The sequence below is a fragment of the Cuculus canorus genome, chromosome 21, assembly GCF_017976375.1.
Source record: "Cuculus canorus isolate bCucCan1 chromosome 21, bCucCan1.pri, whole genome shotgun sequence".
Classification (NCBI taxonomy): domain Eukaryota; kingdom Metazoa; phylum Chordata; class Aves; order Cuculiformes; family Cuculidae; genus Cuculus; species Cuculus canorus.
In genome coordinates, this window is record NC_071421.1 from 1,214,377 (window position 1) to 1,234,667 (window position 20,291).

The following is a 20,291-nucleotide window of genomic DNA, read 5'->3' on the forward strand; positions in this document are numbered from 1 at the left end:
TCATTCTTTCCTTTTTTCTCAAGGCTTGAACATTGGTAATAATGGTGATGATTAACTAAATGAAGTCGGTAACCTGGGTGACCATTAGGGTGGTTTTATATTTCATGGGTACCGAATAGGCAGCGAAAGCACTCTGGGGAGGACTCCAGAAATGAGATGGGGCGTTCGGGGGGTTTTGGTGGGGTTTGGGTTTTTTCACGTTGTGGTTATTTTTTTACTTTGCATTTTGTGCCTCGATGTTCTGCAACGGTAAGGTTATAACCACCTTCTTCCAGGTTTCCCTTCTTCTCCTGTCTTTTCATTGCTTCTCTTCTCAACTTCCCACTCCGGAAAGACTCTGCACCTGAGTGCAGTTATAGTTCCCTGTTTGCAGACTGACCTGTAAAATATGGTCCTGGGGAGGAGAAAGGAGGCAAAAGGAAGGATTTCTTTCTCCGTATATTACTTAAATGCTGGATTAATTGACGTGGAGACTTTTCATGACGTATCTTAGACTTGTCCTGCTTCTGTCACGATAACTTAGAGTTATTCTCTCCAGACAAAGCATTTAATTGTGTGCTATTGCCACGCTTGTATTGAGGGCACTAAAACCAAGTGCCATCTAAGTCTTAGGCCTCTGAACTGTACATTTCAGTGGCCGTGGTAATGTAAGCAGCAAGCGGGTTGGATAATTAGCAGGTTTTTTCTTTTTCTTTCTGTAAATACTAATAATTCATGTGTTTGCTGGGTGTTAAATGAGTCTCGCTCGAAACAGACTTTATAAATGAGCTGACATTGTTTATCGGTCCAACGGGAAATAAGCTTACTGTAAGTTTCTAACAAACTGCTCCTATTTTCTGAACTGGCTTGGAACAAATGTATTAAAAAAGCGAAAGATCTGGAGTTACTATTGGGTGTGAAGGCAGGATTGATCGGAGGAATGTGTGCCTTAGAAGGGAATGTTTCCCTTTGGCTTGTCTTCACGCAGGCTGAGGTGGTTCGTAGAATCCATAACTCATTTGTATAGCGTCCTGTGCCTTTCGGGGGTTCCGTGCCTCCCAGTTTGTCATCGCAAGCCGAGCCGTGGCTAGCAGGTGGCTGTGCTGTGTGGATTATACAGTAGAGCTGTGTCTCCGAGTCACCTTCTTGGGGAACACTAAGCAAAGCATTCTGTGCTTTATGAAATTCTTGGCAGCTCCTGTAGTAAAGAAAAAGAACTGTGAACGTTCTTTCCCTCCTGTGTACAGAGGCTGCGAAAGTGAAGGGCAAATGCATTTCTCAAATAAAAATCACACAAAATTACACTTAACCATTTAAGCTAAATAATTTTCTTAACTCATAGTAGTTGCTATTAAGCTTTTAAGATAGCAGCTACTCCATTTACTAGACCCATGATAAAAAAATGTTAATTTTCTGGTCTCGGTTTTGGGATGATAAGAGCTATGTAAACTCTTATTAAGTACTGTAGATATAAAACGTCTTAGCAGAGATGAAAGTTTGGTGCTTGTCTTTTGCCTGCTAACAAAAGCACAGAATTGCCACCTTTTTGAGCATGGGATAAGTTTTCCTTGAATTCATTCATTATAATTCACTTCTGAAAGGTCTTATATATATATATAAAGCATCTCCTATTGTAACAACAGGAAAAGAAGTCAAACAGATGTAGTTCTGTGCAGATGACGCAAAGGCCCTTTCTCTCCTCCTGTGATCCACTATTGACAGCAGTTAGGCAAACCAAGCAGAGTATTATTAGTAGTAGTAGTAGTAGTAGTACTAGTAGTAGTAGTAGTATTGGTGTTATTATTATTGGTATTATTATTATTTATGTTTCCATTTGTGTTTGCGTTATCATTGGTATTATTATTGGTATGTGGATTAGCTCTAGAAGAATTCCAGGTGAAGCCCTATGAAGGACTTAGCACTTTTTGCAAACTATTTCGCAGTTTTTGTCTGTTACAATGTCAAATTTTAAATTTTTACTGTTTATTTTCCCCGGAAGACATAATTTCTATTGCACCGTCATGATGGATAGGCTGTAAGTGATGTGAAGTCTTTTAAAAGAAAATTCACAGGCCATTGTTGGGTTGATTAACAATTAACACACCAGCAAGGCATAGGGATTGTTTATTAGAACTGCATTATGCAGCTAAGAAATATGTGCCTTTGTAATTCTCATGGCATGCTACCTTTCCCCAGCTTAGATATGAAACCTACGCAGAGGTGGGTTTTTTTTTTGTTTTGTTTTGTGGTGGTGGGGTTTAGTATTGTTGTTTTTCCTTTTGACTCCAGCTGCAGGTTCTTCTGGTTGACTTAGTCCTCAGGTGTTTAGCTCTTATGGAAGTCAATACAGGACAAGGTCTTAAGAAGTGACTGTTGAAGCTCCACCTGAGAGTCAGTGTAGGGATGTAGTCAGTGTAGCCAGGGATGTAGTTCTGATGCGTTCGGGAAGGTGATGTCTTTAATTCACTCGGAAGCAGCAGTTTGACCTCTGGTGTCTAACCACGTTCTCTTGAGTACACCAGTGAGGAGTCCGTATTTTCACTGAAGCAGAATTGGAGGAGGTTGCAAAGTACGTGGTTACTGCAAGGGCTTCAGGAGCCCAGTCCAGGGCAGCCCTAAGGCACAGGAACCTTTTGAGAACCGTCCCATCTGGACTATCCTATTTGGAACGGGTCCAGAGGAGGCTATGAAGATGATCGGAGGGCTGGAGCAGCTCCCATATGAGGACAGACTGAGACAGTTGGGGTTGTTCAGCCTGGAGAAGGCTCCAGGGAGACTGGAGTACTTTCTAGTACTGAAAGGGGCTCCAGAAAAGCTGGGGAGGGGCTGTTGACAAAGGCTTGGAGTGATAGGACGAGGGGCAATGGGTATAAACTGAAGAGGGGCAGATTTAGAGTAGATATAAAGAGGAATTTCTTCACCATGAGAGTGGGGAGGCCCTGGCCCAGGTTGCCCAGGGCAGTGGTGGCTGTTCCACCCCTGGAGGTGTTCCAGGCCAGGTTGGATGGGCCTTGGAGCCCCTGATCCAGTGGGAGGTGTCCCTGCCCATGGCAGGGGGGTTGGAACTAGATGATCTTTAAGGTCCCTTCCAACCTAAACTATTCTGATTCCATCAAAGGCTGGATATGGAGAAAGCACGGAGGAAGGACTGGATGACTTAGCAGGTCTGCTCTGATTGCATAACATTAAGTATTGTCTTTTCATAGCAGTGCATTGTGAATCAAATCCTGCTCTTGGCAACTCTACCTGACGTGGCACTGGCTTGCATTTCATATTGTCACTGGCTGTGGGGAGCGGAGGCAGAATGTCATTGGCCCAAACCTCTTCATCCAGTCATACCACGTTACGTATTCTGATTTCTGGCGTACGTCTGCTGTTCCAAGACTGTAAATAGCTATCGATGATGCAGCCTACGGAGGGAGCCAGGACAGAGCAGAATGAGTGATTGTAAAAATTGTCAGCAAAGAATATGGCATATTAAGAAAAGGATCTTTTTTTTTCCGTTCTCATAAGGAGCTGTAGGAAATCAAATAATGGATGGAGGCTTTTTTGCCATTCTGCAGTGAATTTAATCCAGAATGGTACTTTTTTTTTTTCTTTCTCTCGGCATGTGTGACGGGAATTGGTTGATCCAATTTCATTTCTTTCATAACAGGTGTATTTATATCAGCACACCCCCTCACAGATTACTTAGCCTTTTGTTTGCAATTGCAGAAGGCAAGGTAAGAAATGAAAGAGCTTTAAATTAAGGTGGAGAATGAGGTTCCTCTCCAGATTGTTGGAGAACTGTGTGAACACCTGGCTGAGGGCTCCTGACAAACATGCCTGGCTGTTGTGGGGCACTGATGAAAAGTGGCTGTTGTCCTCTCGACTTACCACGTGGGTTTTTTGCAATGAACCCATCTAATGTACTCGCTTTGCTTTATGGAAGACACTTTGACCTTTCAAGCAGCATCAGCAGAAGGAAGGACGTTTCTAGCAAAAGCTAGAGTTAAGCTTAGGGCTAACTTTTCCTCAAGGGTTTTTCTCCATCACAAAATGCATCAAAGCCAGGAGGATGAAAGCTCTTAAAGGAAAAGGCCCAAAATAATTCCTCGTTTTTGTCCTTTTTGACTTTCCCTTTGGTCTAAACCTGTTGCAGAAGGAACGAACACTTTCCTATTGAGATCTCACTTTAATTTGGGTCTTTTCCAGCTCTGTTGAGCAGGAAAGACATGAGAGATGCTATAATACTACTCCCTAGGTACCAGTGCGCTGGCATAGTTTTGTACATTCTGGAGACAGAAAAGAGTTCTACTGAATCTCTTGATGAGATTTGGATTTTAAGTGTTAGTTTGTGGCATTCACATAAATGTGTTTTGGCTTGAACATTCATTTGGTTCAGTGAAATTGTTGAAAGGTTCCCATAGTAAGAAACGGGCATAAGGAAAGACCCACGGAGAGCCAGGAGGGGCGAGGCTGTTGCCTGAGGGCAGTAGTTTGTTAGCTTAGGGTACATTTCTAGGACAGTTTTTCCTCTCGTGCTTGTAAAAGCTGGAGATGTCACCTTCTAGCTGGGAAACAGATGAAAATACTTTGTACCTGTCTGAAACATTCCTTCACCATTGGAAAATTACAGGATCCTGCCAACACCTCTCCCTATTGGGTTGCTTCCCAGTACATCAGAAATGAAATGGTGACTGCTTATGGCATCTTGGAGATGTCACCAGAAATACTAGGTCACAGAAAATTCAGTTTGGGTTGGGCCAATAAAGGTCATCCAGTCTGATCTAAAGCCGGATCTGATAGCTCAGGGCCTTTTCCGACTGAGTTCTGAAAATCAGCAAGGATGCAGCTTTCACAGCCTCTTGTCTCGCACCAGGTCTGGCAGTCTGTGACACAGCTTCACTCCATTCTATGTCAAGAGAAGGTGCACTGATGACAGTGCACTTGAATGCTAATGTGAAATATTTATGCATTTTTCCTTTCGCAGTCACTATTTTTAAGTGAGAAAGCAGTTTCCTGGCAGCATTCCATGGTTACTGTAGTGTAAAATGTTAAGATTTAGCTTTTATCAGCTGAGGAGGATATCCTAAAGAAAAAAACCAACAAAACCCAAACAAAACAACCCTCTGTGTTCTCTACAAGCACTGATGTCTTGGGCATTTTCTATTCCAAGTTCAAGGGAGAAACATTCCCTTGTCCATATCAATTATAGGGAGCATTGGCAAACTGTACCCACACGGCAGCTTCCATTTGAGGGCAGAACTAGAGTGGTAAATTCAAGTATTTGGTTGCACGTACACTGCTGTGATGAGATATATCATATTATAGTGCATACTTAAGTTTCCTGACTTGAGACAAGTCCATGAACGCAATTTTGAAGAAGTGGCTTATGTGGAACAGCTTCCTTTGCTGTGTGGCTGTAGCATAGCAACTCCTGTTTTTGCAGCTCCGGGATCAATGGCCAAACCAAGGAGCTAAAAAAAGCCTTTTTGTTACTTGACAGTGAAAGCAATGGCAAGGATTTAAGTGTGGCAACAGCAAAACTGATACCTATCCTGAAACCCCCTCAAAATATCTTCTTCACAGAACAATAAATCTCTCCCAACAGGAGACCAGAACCCACAGAACCTCTCAGTGTTTCTGGCTTGTGATTTCTGCTGGATGGACTTTTCCATCAGTGGTGTGGTTTCATCTCTTAGGAGTTTTAAATCAGACAGTCCAGGCCTATTTACATATGTTCATCACCTTAGACCTTTAAGCAATTAATGAAAATTGTTCAGACGCCAGTATCAACGCCAAATAGGAAGCAGTCATATCTCAAGGAATGAAAGACATTGTTTGCGCTATTAAAAATCTGACATGTCTCTACCAATGGGACACTAGAAGACAATGTCTTGTTTTATTGGTTATTTAATTCTGGTCATTAAGTGAGACATTGTATAATATATTTCTAGTGCAATTGTGCAACCATCTGTCTGTAATGGGTTTATCTTAGTTGAAAACCACCTGTAAGACTGATGTTTTCTTTCTTAATTCCCAAAGTCAGTCATATGCTATTGAATTTTTTGCTCCAATTATAACTAAGCATTATGGGATTTCTGTAAACTCCGATCATTCTAGCAAATTATTATTATCGGCATTAAATGGATAACAGAACTGGTTGCTAAGTATCAAAACAGAGTTTAACACAGTGTGGGGTTTTATTCTTTAGAAAGCTTCCACTTTCCCTACTTTTATTCCAGCTACAGCTATCGCATCTACCATGTAGGCTCCTTTAGACAAAGAGCTATTGTCTAATTCTGCTTGTTGACTTTCTTTATTCCACATTATTGATGTAGTAAAGGCACTTTCGTTTGTAATGGTTAAGTGGAGCCTGTCTGCTCGTGAGCTGCTTTAGTGAGGCTGAGGAAACGGTTCAGTGCTGTCTGGTTAAGAAAAAAATCCCACAAAAGAGCAAATGCAAAAAACACAAACAGAGAGACGGGGTTTGGTTTTGTTTTTTTTTGCAGTGGTCTGCTTGGTTATTTGCAGAATTGCGACCTGAAATGGAGCAAGGAGTTCAAAGATGCGTTTGTACGGGCATGGCACACACTATGAGAGTTTCAAAGCTGCCTGGGGTACCCTCCTGGAAGAACTCTTTTAATATAAAAAGCATAGAATCTTTAAGGTTGGAAAAGTCCTCTAAGCTCATCCAGTCCAACACCGCTGTGCCTACTAAGCCCAAAGGGCCACATCCACAACCCCTTCAGGGATGGAGACTCCACCACCGCCCTAGGCAGCCCGTTCTAACGTTTCACTAACATTTCGGTAAAGAAATGTTTCCTAATATCCAACCTAAACCTCCTCGCGTGCCACGTGGGGCCATTTCCTCTCATCACTTGTTACTTGGGAGATTTCTTTAAGTGAAAATTTGAGTGGAATATCTCTTAAACAAACCTTGAGATGTTCTCTGCAGTGTAGGAACCCCTCTAAACTCTCGGGCACTGCACAGAATGACACAGCAGATGTAGATATCTTCAACTGGCATGGGATTCTAATGGCAACAATGACTTTGTTTGTTACCTTTGAGCTATTTTTACTTGATTTTCACCATCTTTATATGGAATGCATTCTTGCCATTCAAAGGGTTACGGTACGGCTGAGGGGTTGGGAATGGCCTCCACCTTAGCGCTGTTTTGAAGTCCTCGGTGTAAGCAGTAAGGGTATTTTTGTTCTTGTCGCTTTTGTAAGTTACAACGTCAGTTCCTTTTATTCAGAAATTACTCCTTTCAGGAGTTATCAGGAATCAAACAAAATTTTCCTTTCCCCTACCTTTAGCTGCACCTTTGGCATCCCTCAATGCCAAAGACGTGGGTGGAAGGAGAGACCAACCAACACCATCCCGTAGCCTCTAGGCTGTGGAAGCTTTAGCAGCAATGTCTGGCACACAGATTTCCAATGGGCTTCAGAATGCACCTGAAGGTTTTTTTGTTGGGTCTTTTCTTTTCAAGGGTGTTAAATGTCAATGCTGAGTTTCTTTGTGGTGAGCAAATCTGGTTGCTCCAGAGCTGTTTAGAGGAATAGGATTGTTTTTTAATGTACATGAGTCAACGTCGTAAAAAATACACAGATGCAAAATCTTGTGAACATTAAGAGATGATGTGAGGAGTAAGAGGCTCCAAACACTCAGCATTTAAATATTCACAGCGTCTTCGTAATAGCAATGCTTTGCAAGATCTTTGGACTCCCCAAATATGAAAGATAACCGAAGGGATCGGTAAATAGGAGTTGCCTAATAAAAATGTAGATAAAGCTGAAATGGTTGGAGGCACTGGAAGAAAGGTAAGAGTTACAGACCTAAGGCTGCAAGCCTGTGTTCCTTCCTGGATTTTGCATTTCCCCACACTTTTAATTTGCAGTAGCAGATAGGCCATAGGGTTGGCTGGAGTTGCCCATAGCTCAAATACCACCGTACGTTTTTCAGTTGATAAGTGTCATTCAATAGGTGTAAATATAAATAAGACCATTTATGGGTATGTTACAATTCTGCGTGGGGCGGGGGGAGCACGGTGGGAAGGACCAGGACTGTATGACCTGTTCAACTCTTTCTGGGATCGTTTTTCAGAGTGTTGTTGCTTCCTCCTCTATAATGAATAGCATTTGATAACTGCCGAATATCACAAAGGAGGGACAGCTATGGGTGGCGTTCTTTCCCCCCTTGCCTTTATTTTTTCTGCTCCGAATAGTCAGGCTTTCTCGCTTGCGGTACATCTGCTGTTTGTAGACCATGATCCGGAGATGCCATTACCATCTTACTGGGCAGCATTGGATGTTTTCTGTTTTTCTAATACTGCCTGGTAATGATGATTATGGTGTTTCGTGTACAACGTGGAAATGTTCAACAGCGAATTTGGAAACAGAGGTTAGTGGCCAGTGGAGAAATCCATGTTTCACTGTCAAATCTCCGCAAGCATAAGTAAACTTAAAAGTAAATGCTTTGGGTTCTATCAGAAAGCGTAAAAACAAACAGAAGAAAACCTTGTCTTTATTCTAGAATGATAAAATAATGTTAGAGTGAGCCTGTAAATAGAAAACTGTGCAGAGTGTGACATGGAGCACATTTGATACTGCAACAATAGAATACATTCACACGAAAATGTTCAGTTTTATAACAGTATTCTTCTCTAAATGTGTTCCTTTTATTCTCTCTTACACAATAGTAGCTTGCCAGAGAATGAAAGGAAACATTTTATTGAAACGTAACATTTGAGTTTTCTTGTTCGTAATGTTCTCTCAAAAAATCAAATATTCTTTTCATTTAAATATAAGATAACTTAAGAACAAGACTGCTGAAATCGATTTCAGCTTTGCTATTGTAACTTACTTTTTCCTTTCCACAGCAATTCCTCTAGACTCCTCCAGCTGAACATTCTAATAGCAAAGCCTTTTATTTTAAAACTTTGATAAAAATACACTTTTACATCCATTTGTTACTTCTTGGGGGAGGAGGCAGGGAAGCGAGAAAGAGGCTTATCCCCCATTCCCCTTGATTGCTTTCATTACTTTAGTGGACTAATACTTGGGATTGATTCTATGAGGTTTATTTCCCTAAATCAATTATACTACTTAAAATCACCATGCAAGAAGTAACTCATTCTAAAGGGACTCAGTGGAAGTTATCTTAAATTGTTCATGAAAGCTTTTTGTTCTTTACTAAGAATTAAAACGCTACAGGAAGGTATACTTCCCAGTTATCAGGCATTAAAAGTGCTGTCAATAATGATTTATAAAGGTTATAACTGAGAAAGGCTATTATTGCCGTTAGATGGTTTTTATCTGACACGCGGCTTTCTGGCAGGTGGCTCGGCGTACCTGGCAGGTGTTAAGCACCAAACTGCAACAATAGAAGCATCCTGTCCCCCTCTTCTCCCTCTCCCACCCTCCCCCCGGGATCTCTTGGTGTGCTGTGGGGTTTAATTACTTGCGCTGAGAAGCTGTTTCCTTGAACCCTATCGTGAAGTGTCAACAGAATGATTCACTGAAGTGTAGCTTGCAGGAAATGTATTTTTTTTTTCCTTTTTTTTACAGTTTAGCTTGATAGAAAGGTTATGTGTCCATATAGAGATCACGTGAACTACCGTGCTGGCTCCACAAAGACTTATGAGTATCTTAGGGGTATAATAAATATTACATGCAGCCTAACAGTACCTGCACGATATAGCTCGGATCAGAGCTCTCTTAAGCTATCGCACAGCGAGAGGCTGTCGCTACCCCAAGAGATGAGACTAAAAATAAGGGGTGACCAAACAAACCCTGTTGCCTTCCTCCTGGGTGAGGGACAGAGTCAGATTCCAGCCCCACTTAGAACGGCACAGAGCTCTCACCTTGGGAAATGCTCGTGGAGAAGCGTGTGTTGGATTTTTACCTTCCTTGCTGCACAATGTGCAAACTTCCCCTTCTCCTGATAAAAAGAAAACAAAGCACACAGATACCTTTATTACCTTTATTGCTATGCTTTATGACGTTACTGTCTAACAACTATGCACACAAGCGTCCTGTCGCTGCCACTTATTATTTGACTTACATTTGTCTATAGCCCTTAAACTAAAGTCAGTACAATAAAGTATTTCTTGTAAAAGCAAATAATTGTGTTAAATGTTAGGCCATCTTTGTCAGTTTTTTGTGTGTAATGCTGTTTTCTCTACATCCCCACTCTCCAATGTCTTTTTAATTGCTTGGAAAGACTTGAATCTGTTGGTGTTTTTGTGAATCCCAGGGAGTGAGGAAGCCAAGATAGAAAACATGAAAAATCTTACTGATTTTACATCATGTTGAAGTAGAATTTAACATTATGTTTTCTATTTTAGATCATTATTAAACCATTTTTAATGCTATATTTGTTTCCTGAAATTCACCCTGATTTTCAAGCTATCCTTTAATATCAACCATCACCTTATCTACATATCCAGTGACATCAGACAATCTGTCTCGAGCCATTTCTGTTAGTTTTTATGGGACACTGACATCCTGAAGAATGTGGAATCATTAATAGATGCTTCATTTCTCCAACTGCTGGACAGACTCTGGTCCTCTGTGGGCATCTTACTAGACAGTGCTGGATTTTCTGGATCTACTCTAACACTGTCTGGTAACGATGTTTAAAGGGTGAACCAAACAACAACATGCCTCTGGAGGAGCTCTCACAGAAAGACACTGTACCACAATTTAGGCCAAAGTGGAACAATTTGGACAAGAGGGTAAGGACGTTGGCTATCATATTAACAAGTATTTTTTACGTACAATAAATGGCTATAATCATAAATACTTCCTAAAAAGATGTTGGACGCTGCTCTGTTAGGTGCTACTGAACCTTGATGTTGCTGTGAAGAAGGTGAGACAGCACACATCAGCTTTATCAGGCAATACTCATGTCACCTCAAAAGCACAGTAATGCTCCCTTCTCTCCAACCAGTGGTTAAAGCTGTGATGTATTTGCATGGCACGTCTTGTCCAGGAGGCTGAAACATTTGCTTGTCGGTTACCGTGCTTGGCTGTGAGAGGTGGTTAGGGAAGGATACTGCTTGTAAAGGTCATTCTTCCCAATTACAGTTCAATTACACCTCCATGGTTGAACAGCCTTTGAACTTTCAACCTCATAACCTGCCCTGTTATAGGCTGTGCTTTCAGCTTATAGAACAGGTAGGTTAATCACTCTAATCATTCCATTAAGAAACAAAGGAATTTAACCCAGTCAAGGAACTACCATGGAATGCTTACCCTGCTCACAAGCACACAAAGAGCTACCATCCCACAAGAGTTCATTCTAGCTGTGTAGCAACTCGTGTAGAAGTAAGTCCACCACCGCATCGAGTATGAGAACTGATAACATTTTGATTAGAACCTGGGAAGGAAAGAAGTACTTCTCTCATATGACAGAGGTCAGCTTTAAATAAGTTTCCTGGGGTGGCAGAGGAGCAAATGCTCGAGGCAACCTCTTACAGAAAGAGTCTTACCTTAGTGACATCATATTTGAGCCAGGTAGTCCACTCCATCTGCTTTAGTAAAAATTACAAGCTTCAGCGCTACGAGCGGTGATATCGCTTGCTGCATCAAAGAATTGATTCTACAAGCAGATACTGGGATTGCTCACATCTAAAACAAAGTGCATCTTTGCAGACTAAATTCAGTGCACGTCCTGCCCTCCTCTAGTGACATTTAATGCCTCCTGTCTGAACTGCATGTACAGATTCACGGTCTTTGCTTACCCTGCGAGTCTTTGAGACCTCGACAGATTAATCCAGTCAGTATTTTGCAGACAACCTGGTCCTTCTGTAGGGGATAAGAATTCATATCAGAACAGTCCACTATACAAGATGAGATTCATCCTTACATAAGGAGCATTCATACTGCCTGCGCTTCTGAGAAATCATAGAACTTTAATGCTCTTGGGGATCTAACTTGAGGAGGAACGGTGCATATGATTTCTTCTGGCTCTTCAGTGTTGTACCCCTTGGTTGTCACCTCCTTTCTGTGAGAAATATACGATGTTTCACACAAGATCTTTAAATGGAGTCCAAGTATTGATTTGTGTTTGAATCACAGCACCAAAATATTTTCCTTATCCTCAACTTCATGTTAATCCCCTCCCTCGCTCCAAAACAGACTGGTGGAGTAACATAGAGGTACGGTAGCAGATTCTGCATCCTCTGTCTTTGCCACTGAAAACCTCTGAATGTTTTTTTTTCAACCCTTGGCATATGACTCCTTGCCAAAACTACTAGATAATACAGAAACAACAGGAAAAAATGAACCAGTTGGTTTATAATTTCAGGTTGTTGCCATTGCAATGTGTCCAGCTTGGAAGGAGCCGGCTGTGCCTGCTCTAACTCCACTGGTTGACTTGAATTGGAACCATTTTCTGTCTGCCCTTGTAGGTTGTAATTCTCAGGAAACCAAGAGAGAGAAGGAAGAAGCAGGGAAGCGTTCTTTGCTGATTAGCCTCTATGTTAATAAGTAACTCGTTCACAAGGATTGAGGAAATGGTGTGAAATCTGAGTGACTCTGCAAATTGGCTTTTAACAAGCCTTTAAGATGAATTGGAGCGCACACTTACCACCCATCCATCTTCTCTTAAAACAAAGTATGGGTGCTAATCTCAGATAGAGGTGAGTAAATAGAAAAGAAAAAAACAACCTCTAGATAACTCTAATTGAGGATCCATGGCAGGCACAGGAATGTTGCCTTAAAAAAACCCTGAAACGGACACCCAGGAAATCCCCCACTCTCCCCCGTGATGATGTGTGCTTGGGAAAGTGTCCATTTGATCTCATCTCAGAGACAGTCATGAGAGCTAAGGGCAACCCAGGAAAATCCCCTCCCGCCTCAACACCTTTCTCTCCTCCCCTTCTCCTACTGATTTTCCTCTTTCTCAAATCAGTTGAGCAGGAGAGCAATTCCACAGGCTGAAGGATGCAGGGTGGCGTAAGCGCCCTCCGAGGCCTGGTCTGCACCAGATTTAATTCAGCAGAAGTTGTCTCGCTGCGAGGGGGTTTCATACCGATGAGGGTACAGTCTTTAGAGCGCAGGCGAGATGTGCATCCACAGTGTGGCTGTGCTGCTGGTGGGGGAGCGGCACCAAACGCAGCCGTGGTGAGCATTTCACAGCACAGCGGAGGCAGTGGGCAGAGCTGTGTGTTGGTGAGTTAAGTTCTTTACCATTCTTTTAAACCCACGTACCAGTGAACTGGAAAGAGTTGTGTTTTCATAATTGTATCTGCCTCATAATCAGCAAGAATTTCAAGTTAAATATTTACTGGTTATTGCTTTGTCTAAGGGAGAGGTCCTTAGCCTCTCTCCGCCCTATCTTTTTAGTCTGGATCTGGAGAAAGTCCTTTAATTCTGGTCGTTTTCTTTAGCCCAAGTGCCTGCTGATTGCTGTCTTACCAGGCAAAGTTAGATCTAGCTATTTTTGTCTAATACTGTCTGGTAATGCCGTCAATCGCATTGGCAAAAATCTTCGTCTTGACAGAAATATGGAGAAAAAAAGCTTGCCTTTATCAGAAGAATCCATGAAGTCCGATGGCTGGATCTTCTCACTGGAGTTTGGGCAAGTGCACTTGTTCTGTGTCTGTCTTGTAAACACCACAAAATGCACTGTAATACCTGAAGAAATATAAAGAGATGAGAAAAGCCAAGAGAGTACAGCCTTCCAGGTCCATAATATTTAGGTAGGTGAAGATACGTTTGCTGAACTTCCCTGAGGAACCAGGCTCCTGCACGCATCTGCTGTCAGTAACTCTTACCTGTCGTCAGTCTTTCCTGAATTTTGATGAGTGCAGACAGAACAACCCAGCGGCTTTGAGAAAGACATCATAAACCTAAATCAGTTTTGGGATCGTCATTGTTAAGACTGCAGAGTAAGCACAGCTGAAAACTCCCAGCTCAAGTTCATAGAATGGTTTGGGTCAGAAGTGACCTTAAAGCCCATCCAGTTCCAACCCCCTGCCACGGGCAGGGACATCTCCCACTGGATCCACTTGCTCAGCGTCTCATCCAAGTTTATAGTTTCTGAATTTCATTGTAGAGTCAATACAGAAAACACTGAGGCTTTTTTGTTTAAGATGAAGAGAATTTCTCTGGGTAAACCTGGGCTATTTAGTCTTCTGAGGCTGCTGCCAGTTGAAGTAGCTGCTTCTGTTTGGAAATTCTTTGTTGAATGAGCAAAGTTTATCAACAAGCCAAGCACCCTGTTTATATATTGCAACTTCACACAAGATCTGCTTTATTTTTACACTGACAGAAAAGTACTTTGAAAGGTATCTCATAAAATAAAAACTTTAAAAGCCCTCAGTTCAGAAAATCTTCTATTTGAGATATAATCAAAGTATACAATAAAAAAGGTGCCCTGAGAAGTGCTCAAATCCCCCAGACGTGGCTACCAGCCTTTATCCTCCCCATACTGAGAAGCAGGAATAGTTATTCCTGCATTAGTTGTGCAATGTAACAGCAGTGAGAGGGGGCAGCGTGATAGGATGGATTCCTGACCTCAGCTGATGAGCATCCTGTGCCCTAAGGCAGGAGAACGAAAGTAGTGTAGTTCTCTATATCAACCAAGTCTCACTAAATTGTCAGGAATTGCCCAGTTAGGAAATCGCCTTGTCAAAACTGCTCAGATGGTGAAGATGATATCTATGTCCCGGTCAAAATGACTCACGCTGGCAAGTCTCATTTTGCTGGGTAGAAATGCTATTCCTTTTTGTAATACAAATATTTCATGGAAACTTACCACTTCTTGTAGTGTATTGCACTGTTTCATCAAGATATCAACCCACCACTGTTTCTATTTTCCCTGTGCTATCTTTGAACCTCAGCGGCTGGATTCCTTGTTTTCCTTTCCTCTATATGCCTCTCTTTTTCCAAAGCTTATGCTTTGGGTTTCACGGGAGCTGCAGCCTCTTGCTGGAAGCCTCACTCTTTCTATTCCCATCTTCATGAGATGCTTAACATATGACCCAGGGGTTTTCGGAGTTATAGAGTTTCTTGGAATGAAACAAATCTGACCTTTCAGCAGCACTACCCTTTACTAATTATCTTTAAAAGAAGTGAAAACAAGAACCACGTGCCTTTGTGTTCTTGGGTAAACTGATAATAATAATAATATGAAAATCATGTGAGATGCCCTACGTAGTCAGAGTTAAAGGGTAGGAATGCATAAAACATTCTCAAGGAAGACAAAGAGATTGAAGATATGACTCTAGTCCTCCATGCTATATTCACATATTTGGTTACCAGTAGCTTACTGTAATTATTCTGATGAATATTCCTTTATCATTATTTTTTATCACTAGAATCCTCGTGTGCCTATAAACACAGAAAGACTTTTCTTTGTAGAAGCAGGAGCAGTTTCGCTAGCTGCTCTTGTATAAATACATTTATATACATTGCATGCTATTTAATACGTTATTTCACTGCCTTAGAGCTTCTGTTATTAATTTTAGGCATTTTAGTTCAACATTTAATAAAAGAGTTGAATCTCAACGCAGCCCTGAATTGAATTTATTTTGAAGCGATACTGTGTGTTTAAACCAAGTAAACAGGATTCCCCGATGCTTGAATTCGGTCTAATTCCTGTCCCAAAGCAATAACAGCTTCTCAGTACAGCCCTGCATGGACACAGGCAGCTCCTCGGAGTATTCTCTGCTGGTTTGGCTACGACGCGGCGCTGAGGCAGCTTTACGGCCGGTGCACGCCGGAGCTCTTGCGTTTGCTTGGGACGGACTGGTTTGGGCTGACAATTTCAGGCCAGCTATTCAAAGGGGTTGTGCCTCTGTGACGCTGACCCGGGGTTCTAGACAGTGCTCCTGAAACACCGCCTTATCCTGGCCCTACTCGGAGTTCCAGCCGCCAACACGAGACTGAAACCAACACTAATATTTCAGCAAGTTATGTTTTAGTTATCCTTGATTTCTAAACAAAGGCGCTGCCATCGTGTGGCACCACCCCATTCGCCCCCAAATGCTTTGCAACATTGTCTGAAGACAGCGTCGCAATCAAATTGGGGCTGTTCAGCCTGGAGAAGAGAAGGCTCCGAGGAGACCTTAGAGCAGCTTCCAGCACGTGAAGGTGCTACAAGAAAAATGGGGAGGGACCATTTACAAAGGCTGTAGTGATAGGATGAGGGGCAAAGGGTGTAAACTGGAGAGGGGCAGATTTAGACTGGGCATAAGGAGGAATTTTCTCACCATGAGAGTGGGGAGGCCCTGGAACAGGTCCCCCAGAGCAGTGGTGGCTGCCCCATCCCTGGAGGGGTTCCAGGCCAGGTTGGATGGGGCTTGGAGCCCCTGAGCCAGTGGGAGGTGTCCCTGCCCATGGCAGGGGTGGGACTGGATGGGATTTGAGATCCCTTCCAACCCAAACCATTCTATGATTCTATGAAATCGCTCCCTGTTACCTACACACTAAAACTGGGAAAACTCAGGCACACACAGAAAACAACTTGTCCAGACAGTTGCAGGAGAAAATAACCCAGAGACTTTGTTGTAGACTCCAAGTATTCAGACCTCATGTTTGGCTTTAACTTACTAACATTAAATGTTAACGTACTGGCATAGCAATGTAGGGGTGAAGGAAAAAATCCTGAACCTCCTTTCTCCTCCTACAACCAGAAACCAAGCAGGGATTTCTAACAGGGAGCTGAGCAAAGACAAAGACAAAGCATTTAGGTTTCCTAGTAATTTCTATGAAACAAAATATTTATGAGGGGGGGAAAACCAGCTTGAATTCTTCTCAATACTTTCTTAGTCATCATGAAGCAATAAAAACTCCAGTGCATTAAAAACCCCTTCATATCCTCTCTAGGTATGATGAAAGCACAACCAACAGAAAGGATTATTCTCAGTGTGGTCCGGGTGTTCTTTACATCTTCAGCGCATCAGCCCTAAATGTAGAAAGGGAAGACAAATATAATACCTCAACCCCTTAATTTCTGCCTGGGAGAAGCTCTTTCCATATTCCTTTGTCTGTTTACTTTAAGCAAGGAAAGGTGGAGTCAGGTCCCAGGGCAGTAAATTTAACAAGCTCCTCCTGGCCCAACTGCTACGATCTAAACCGATTCAAGAGTAAAGTTCAAGGCATTTAGACTACAGAAACTATGAACACATAATTTGTTTTACTCAACAGAAATGGATTTAAGTATTAAAGAAGCTCTTAATTAATAACATATACACTTTATCAAACTATCTACCTTTTTCACGGCAACAGCATTTTTTTCCCCACATATATCATGAACTTGCTTTACAAGTGTGGGATCAAAACGCCTTCCAAGTTCAAGTGAGAGCGTTAGTGCTTGTGCCACTGCCCTGGGGGCTGCAGGGTGCCCAAGAACCTGCTCCCTGGGGCAGTTACCTGCCAAACTTCACTGTCCCCTCTGAAACCACCTAGTCACTCCTAAATAGTGTTATATCTCCTTGTCTTAAAGGAAAGTTGGATTTGATTAATATTCCACTTTATTTTTGGTATCCAAACGCAGATCACTTCATAGACAACATTAAACCATCTCCTCAGTCCCTCCAGTTGGGAGGGAAAGCCAGGGAGAGGCTAAGCAAACACCCAGGAGAGACAACCTCATTGGGATTGCTGGTTTTATTTGCATACCAAACACAACTTTAAACAAACCCATTTGGATTTCTGTGTGCGAGCCCAGAGCCCAACTCATTATTCACTATCTGCTGTTTGATGACCATGGCTATCCCTTCAATAGACACACGCAGAGAGAAAGGAAAATCCTTGAGAACCACTGAATAAAGGGGAACCCAAACACAAACTCGGAAGAGTTAATAACACAGCTCTTCCAGATTGCTTATTTGTCTTTGACCTTTATCTCCCTTAGAACAGGTCCCAAAATCACAGCTATTTTAGAACTGTTTGGGAACAAAGGAGCCGCCTATAAATATGCTTCAAAAAACAGCAGAAGATCAGTAAGACTCTGAGCTGTGGTTGTATGGTGGATAAGTGAACTAGACACAGCCCCCCAATAACTCTTTATTTAAAGCAGGATTTCTCCCCCAGCAGCAACTTATAAGTTTTCGATATGACTGAGAGGACTCCCATTCCCTGCTATATCCTGTTTTCCTCCCATAGGGCACTGGGGGGGGAGGCAGGGTGTGATTTGTTTTGTTTATATATTTCAATACCGCACTACTTTGGCAGCTCAATAAATGGTACGAGGTTTACTCCCCCCCTCCTCTTCGCAGCCTCGTGTTCCCTCAGGCACTGCTGCCTCCTTACTCATATCAATGCCAGCACTGGGATCCCATATTCTGGTACAGACCGGGAAAATAAAGCCAATTGGGGGAAAAAACACCCTTCCTGCTGCTCCCCAGCACCCCTCGTCAGGCAGGAGAAGGAGGACCAGGCTGGGCACACGGAGGCACCAAGCCCATGCTCTGGGCTCTGAAGCCCCCCAGCAAACCCTCCAGGAGCTGTGTTTGCATAACGAAGCCGTGCCTCAGCTCTAAGACGCTACAGCAACAGATCAGATTAATTAAAAACACCCATTTCTTACCTGGGAGGCCCTCAGCCCTGTGCCAGAGCAGCCACTCTCAAGTGGTGAGCAGAGCCCTCATCCTTGGCCAGGTGATTCCCACTATAAATCCCTGGATGAGCAAGTCACTTCAGCTGTGGCCCAGAAGCCTTCTCACCGGGTTCTTCACACACGTCTCGCTGCTGCTCTTCGGTTTGTACCCAACTTCCACCCTTCCTGAGCCTCTGGACGCTCGCCCGTGCCCTGGACTCGGGATGCTGGCCGTGACCTCTGCGCCGGCGCTGGTCCTGTCGGTGAGCTCTGTAACACAGAGGTTTTACATTTGCTTGTGGTTACAATAATTAAAGCAGCTTTACTTAAGCTCTTGAAATTCCAGCAGCCAGGAACCCGGTTTCTGAACACTTCAGAATCTTTTTAAGGTTTCAGTCAGAACTAAATCCTAGGTGGAAGTTCCCCATCTGCAAAGGCTCCGCTTTCCAACCGAGTGATTCTATGATTCTATATACACACTGTACGTATAGGGGGGTTCAGAGGAGTGTGAGTGTAAGCCTCCTGTGTCCCTCATTCCTGTTATTTCTGAGAACATCCTATTTTTTTTCCTGTTAATACCTCCAATGACTCTCTCTTATATACTATTACCAAATTCAACCACTTCTATTCACAGATACTATTGTCAAACCGCCGCTAAGCTCAGGAAAATCTATTTTTTTGCCCATAAATGCTATAGATTCAATTTGAGAAGTCACCTATGATTTTAATTCTACACATGTGAATAGTTTTACCCATTTCTGCTCATCCTGTGAGGTGCACTTCCCTGCAGAAACACTGCATAAGCAGCAGGGAGATCCTCTTTCTGTGGAAATGAAACACGGAGTTAATCCTTTCATTCTAAGAGTTGATGCTGGTGAGGCCATTCAAGGCCAGAGCTGTAGCTGTCAGTGATACCTCAGCATCCCTTCAGGGTGTTTTCATAAACTCGATAAATCAAAGACGAGTTCATCTATCGTCGAGCTATGCAGTTATTCATCGCTGAATGTACCTTTCCAGTAAGGGGCGAGTACTGGGGCAGGCAGCCGGTGGGCAGAGAACGCTGCTCCTTGTGTAAAAAGCCACCAGAGTACCGAAAGAATCATAGAATCTTAGAATAGTTTGGGTTGGAAGGGACCTTAAAGATCATCCAGTTCCAACCCCTCCTGCCATGGGCAGGGACACCTCCTACTGGATCAGGATAGAATCATAGGACAGTTTGGGTTGGAAGGGACCTTAAAGATCATCTAATGCGTTTTGAAAACAGAACTCACAGGTCGCTTCTGCCAGCAGCTCAGAGCTGAAGAGCCATTTCTGAAGGGAGCAGTCCACATCTGTTCTGGGTTGATGTTGCCAAAATCACAATGACTGTTAATTGCTATTCGGTGTCCAGGGGGAAAATGAGGGTCTCTTCAGCCTGGACTGCAGCATCCATTTATGCTACAAGGAGTTGAACTGGTAGATGCTAACTGAGTATCTCAAAAGAGAAGCCAATTTCTGGAGCCCTGCAAGGGAAGCTTTCCTCACCTGAAGCTCTGGGGAGGCAGCGTAAATGGTTTGCAAATCACTGGCTACGCCAAATAAATGGTTAAGTTCGCATGGTTGCTCTCCATAGGAAGAAAACCAAAAATAGCTAGGAAAACAGTTCTGTGGGATGGTCTTTGTGGTTTATGCAAAACATGATTGACAACACGCATGAAAATTTAGCCCCATCTGACACTGTGAAGCAACTGCTTTTTTGAACTGTAACACACTTTGCCGGTAACTCACAGCAACAGAT

The 20,291-nt window shown here is 42.8% G+C and overlaps 1 long non-coding RNA gene across 2 annotated transcripts; it reads right to left on the minus strand.

Annotated features, from left to right (window-relative positions):
- Positions 1-1,043: 1,043 nt before the first annotated feature.
- Positions 1,044-14,419, minus strand: LOC128854257 (uncharacterized). 2 transcript variants are annotated; one of them, XR_008453252.1, is made up of 3 exons: positions 9,828-14,419; positions 3,226-3,389; positions 1,044-1,177 (listed from the first exon to the last, which is right to left on the minus strand). It is a non-coding gene; the product is annotated as an uncharacterized LOC128854257 (long non-coding RNA). The 2 variants fall into 2 exon arrangements; XR_008453251.1 differs by lacking the exon at positions 1,044-1,177 and adding an exon at positions 7,276-7,511 and having other exon boundaries at positions 1,800-3,389.
- Between the last annotated feature and the right edge of the window lie 5,872 nt (positions 14,420-20,291).